The 5449-nt window shown below is 42.3% G+C and overlaps 1 pseudogene; it reads right to left on the reverse strand.

Moving 5' to 3' along the window:
* Nucleotides 1–4410: 4410 nt before the first annotated feature.
* On the reverse strand, nucleotides 4411–5182 carry LOC132363333 (large ribosomal subunit protein uL30-like; annotated as a pseudogene).
* Between the last annotated feature and the right edge of the window lie 267 nt (nucleotides 5183–5449).

Consider the following 5449-nt stretch of genomic DNA (forward strand, 5'->3'; position numbering starts at 1 on the left):
AAAATTCATATGGTAATGCAAAGGATCTCGAATAGCCAAAGTGTCTTTGAAAACGGAAAACAAAATTGGAGGACTAGGGCTTCCCTAGTGGCGCAGTGGTTGAGAATCTGCCTGCCAATGCAGGGGACACGAGTTCGATCCCTGGTCTGGGAAGATCCCACATGCCGCAGAGCAGCTGGGCCCGTGAGCCACAATTACTGAGCCTGCGCGTCTGGAGCCTGTGCTCCGCAACAGGAGAGGCCGCGATAGTGAGAGGCCCGCGCACCGCGATGAAGAGTGGCCCCCGCTTGCCACAACTAGAGAAAGCCCTCGCACAGAAACGAAGACCCAACACAGCCAAAAATAAATAAATAAATAAACGATTAAAAACTTTAAAAAAAAAAAAAGATTAACTCAAAATGGATTATAGTACCAATTGTAACCTAAAACCTAAAACTATAAAATGTGTCTTAAAAAACGTCTATCAGAAGTTCCGCAGTTCACAAGGCCAGAGGGTCCTGTGGATCTGTCTCTTGCTTCAGTAGCGTTTGGACAGAACAGACCCAGGGACGCCCTTTCCTCCAGCCTCGCAGCACCCTCCAACCTCTTCTGCAGTTGCAACCATTGGAACCAACCCCTTAGCTACCCTCTGCCTCTAGGACCAGCCAACACCACGAGCTCCCAGATTCGTCAGAATTATTCTACCCAGGTGGAGACCACCATCTACCCCCTGGTGAACATGCATCTGCGGGCACTTATCTCTCTTTGGGTTTCTGTTTCCACCGGGAGGACGTGGCTCTGGAGGGCACGGGCCCCTTCTTCCGCGAATTGGCTGAGGAGAAGCGCGAGGGCGCCTAGCGGCTCTTGAAAATGCAAAACGAGCAGAGCAGCCACGCCCTCTTCCGGGAGCTGCAGACTCCGTCTCAAGATGAGCGGAGTAACCCCAGGACGTTATGGAAGCCGCCGTTCTCAGGGAGATGAACTCGAACCAGGCTCTTTTGGATCTGCATGCCCCTGCCCCGGCAGACCCCACCTCTGTGACTTCCTGGAGAGCCACTTCCTAGAAGAGCAGGTGAAACCCATCAAGAAGATGGGCGACCACCTGACTAACCTCACAGGCTAGCCTGGCCCCCAGGTGGGGCTGGGCGAGTCTCTTTTCAAGCCTCACCCGCAAGCGCGACTCAGAGCCTCTGGAGCCCAGCGGCCTTTGAGGAGACCCTGTGTTGTCAGGGCTTCTGCCTGAAGCCTTTCCCTGCAACCACTAGGCATCATTTTAACCACCCTGGAGCCTTCTCCCAAGCTTTGGACCAAGTGGGAACAATAAAGCTTTTTGCAGGGAAAAAAAAAAAAACCCAGGAGAAGTTCCCAAGTCATTGTGATCTCAAGTTAGGCAAAAATTTCTTAGCTCTAAAGCCAACAATTATAAACTGGACTAAATCAAAACTTAAAACTTCTTCTCTTTGAAATACATTAAGAAAATAAAAAGAAAAGGCACAGACTAGGAAAAAATGTTTGTGAATCGTATTTCTGATAAAGGTCTTGTATTCATAATACGTAAAGAATTCTCAAAACTCAGTAATTAAAAGCAGGGACTGAAAAAGATATTTATACATCTGTGTTCATATAGCCCGTTATTCACAGTAAGCCAAAAAGTGAAAGCAGGGACTTCCCTGGCGGCGCAGTGGTTAAGAATCTGCCTGCCAGTGCAGGAGATGCGGGTTCGAGCCCTGGTTGGGGAAGATCCCACATGCCGCGGAGCAACTAAGCCCGTGCGTCACAACTAGTGAAGCCCGCACGCCGAGAGCCTGTGCTCCGAAACAGAGAAGCCACCACGATGAGAAGCCCACGCACCACATCGAAGAGTAGCCCCCGCTCGCCGCAACTAGAGAAAGCCTGGGCGCAGCAACAAAGACCCAACGCAGCCAAAAATTAATTAATTTTTAAAAAGTGAAAGCAACTCAAGTGTCCATCAACAAAGGAATGGAAAAATGTGGTATATACATACAATGAAATATTACTCAGCCTTAAAAAGAAAGGAAATCCTGGCACATGCTACAATGTGGATGAATCTTGAAGGAATTACGCTAAGTGAAATAAGCCAGTCACAAAAAGGCAAACACCATATGATTCCACTCATACGAGATACTTAAGAGTAGTCAGACTCGTAGAGATAGGAAGAAAAATGGTGATTTCCAGAGCTGGGGTTGGGGAGAACTGGGCAGTTATTATTTAATAGGTGGAGTTACAGTTTTTCAAGATGAAAGAGTTCTGGAGATGGATGATGGTGATAGTAGCAGAACAATGTGAAAGTACTTAATGCCATTGAACTGTACACGTAAAAATGGTTATGATGGTAAATTTTATTTTACGTGTGTTTTACTGCAATTTACAGAAAACTCAGTAAATAGAAAACAACTCAATTTTTTAAATTGGGCAAAGTATTTGAACAGACATTCCCCAAAGAAGATAAACAGATGGAAAATAAGCACATGAAAAGATGCTCGACATTGTCAGTCATTGGGAAAATACAAATTAAAGGATCATTACATACCTATTAGAATGGCAAAAATTAAAACTACTGACCATACTAAGTTTTGGCAAGGATATGGAAGAACTGGAATTTTCATGTAGTGTGGATAGAAATGTAAAATGGTATAGCCACTTTGGAAAATAGTTGGGTGGTTTCTAAAAAGTGAAACATACACTTTCCATATGTGATCCAGTCTTCTGACTCCTAAGTGTTTACCCAAGAGAAATCAAAACATATGTCCATACAAAGACTTTTTAAAAAAATATTTATAGCAGTCATATATAATGGCTAAAAACCTGGAAACAACCCAAATGTCCATCAACAGGTGAATGCATAAACAAATTGTGGTATAGCCATATAATAGACTACTACCTGGCTCCTTTTTTTTCCTCCTGTTTATTAACAAAAGGAATATGGATGGATCTCAGAATAATTACGTTGAGTGAAAGGAGTCAGACAAAACAACAGTACATACTGATGATTCCATTTATATAACATTCTAGAAAATATGCACTAGTCTATAATGAAGGACAGCAGATCGGTTGCCTGGGTATACGGGGAGGAAGAAGGAGGAGGAGAAGGGAGGACGAGATTACAAGGGGCACGAGCAAACCTCTGTGGGTGTTGGATATGTTCATTACCTTGATGGTGGTGATGGTTTCATGGCTGTATGCGCATGTCAAAACTTATCAAATTGTATTCTTTAAATATGTACAGCTTATTGTACGTCAATTTTACTTCAATAAAGCTGTTAACAAAATAAACAAAGGAGCTTTGCGAGCTCAGACTTGATCTGCCTCAGTAAATTCCATCTGTTGGTGGAAACAGAGATTGAGAATAATAACAATTTGGAATTTTCACTTTGGGAAATAACCAAGGAAGACAACCTGGGATGAGAAAAAAAAAAACTGCTGAGCCACATGGAGAGTTTTAAAGAGGTTGAAAACTGTTCATTTTCTCTGCATTTAATCAACATAGAAAGCCTCAGAGTCACATGATATTGGAGCCAGGAGGAATCTTCGAGAGATGAAATAGTCCAATTTCTTTATTTTACAGATGAGGAAATGAATCCAAGAGAAATAAAGGGACTTGCCTTAGGTCACACAGCTTGCAGAGCTAAGAATAAAATGTGAGTCCTCTGAAGCTTACTCTAATGCTATTTATTTTTCTTCATCTAGCTAACCTAAACCCTTGGGTAGTTGTTAATCTAGGCTAGTCTATGAAAATATGGAATAAGATAATACCTATGAGATGCTGAGTTCCTTCATGGCCATGTGGATGGCCATGAAGATAGAAGGGAACACCACTACCTTTACCTTCATATTTTCAGTCCCCAAACCCTCTAGACAATACTCCTTGTAGGGCAGTAATGCTCTCCCGGCTACCCTCAGAATCTAGGCAACCTAAAACCATTACTTCTGATGTGAACTCCTCACAGGTACAGTCAGGTCTGCTATAATGCTTGTCTTGAAAACACAAATTTGTTCCAATGTGATTGATATATTAGGAAACAACATATGAGTATAATGCAAATTTGCCTTGGCCTTTGTGAGATCTTATGAGCAAGAAACACGAGGTGAAAGCAGAAAACCATCCAGCCAGCTGAACTGAGGTGCCTGGGAATACACAAAATGCACACACACACTCTCCTCAGATATCTACCAGCTACCTCAGTTTACTGTGTGTGTTGAGTTGTGCCCATCCACATCCAGTATTAAAATTTTTCCGCTGATTTTAGATAACTTACCTTCCTACCACTGTACAATGAATTACAAGCTGCAACCCTTCCAATGCCTACTTCCTCAAACAAATTTCAAATCTTTTTTTAAGGAAAGTGACGTATTTATTGTATTATTTATGAATTTCCTTTTCTTTTTCAACTTGAAAGCAGTCATTGTTTACTAACTGACCAGATTATAAAAATAATCATGGGAGGCACCATAGTTCATCCTTCTAAAAAGCCTGTTGATCTGGTCTCCCCTGTTGCCAGCAGCTCTGCCCTCTACACAATGCATGGCCTTTCTCTTCATTCCACCTCATGAAGAAGATAATTTGAAAGACCACAGGAAGCTGTTTGCATTTTCCAACAGTATGGGTCTCATGAATCATATCCTCCATGCAGATGATGCCCTATTTACCAAGAGATCGAGCAGTCGAAGTGTTATCTGTTGGGACAATTACCTTCTTGTTGATCTTGCTATAACCGCGCTTGTAGATCAATTCTTTTACTGATTTCTGTTTCAGGTATCCCATACAGTATATGGCTCAACAGTCCTCAGCATGTTAACTGAGCCTTACTGAGCTTAACAAAGGTGCCATTGAGGAGCTGAAAAAGGTAAAGAAGATGGAACACCTTTCAGATCTTTGGGCTCACACCGTTGATACCCTGATCCTGAAGACAAATGCTCATTTGGGTTCTAGAGTTACACAGAAGTTACCCACTTTTCTTGCCATCTTTGCCAGTCAAATCTCACTTCCGTACATCTGCCTATTTTCCTTATTATGGTGTTTAGCTTTTTCATAGATAAGCTTCCTCCTTGCCTTTTGAAGCATCTTTTGGGCAAACTTCTTTCTCAGGTGCATGATCTTCAGCTCTGCAAAATTCCTTTGCTTTTTCTTGATAGTATCTGGCATAGCAGAAACCTTTTTTCCCTTCTCTTCTATACACTCCATGATTCCAGCCAGAAAAGAGGTTACTTATAAATTTCTTAGCCATTTAACATGTGTAAAACTGTGCTACCATTTTTATTAGGTTCTTTTTTTTTTTTTTTTTAAAGCACTTTTCTTTTTTATAGCTACTTTATTTATTTATTTATTTATTTTATTTTTGGCTGTGTTGGGTCTTCGGTTCATGCGAGGGCTTTCTCTAGTTGAGGCAAGTGGGGGCCACTCTTCACCGCGGTGCGGGGACCGCTCTTCATCGCGGTGCGCGGGCCTTTC

The sequence above is a fragment of the Balaenoptera ricei genome, chromosome 3 (assembly GCF_028023285.1).
Source record: "Balaenoptera ricei isolate mBalRic1 chromosome 3, mBalRic1.hap2, whole genome shotgun sequence".
Taxonomy (NCBI): domain Eukaryota; kingdom Metazoa; phylum Chordata; class Mammalia; order Artiodactyla; family Balaenopteridae; genus Balaenoptera; species Balaenoptera ricei.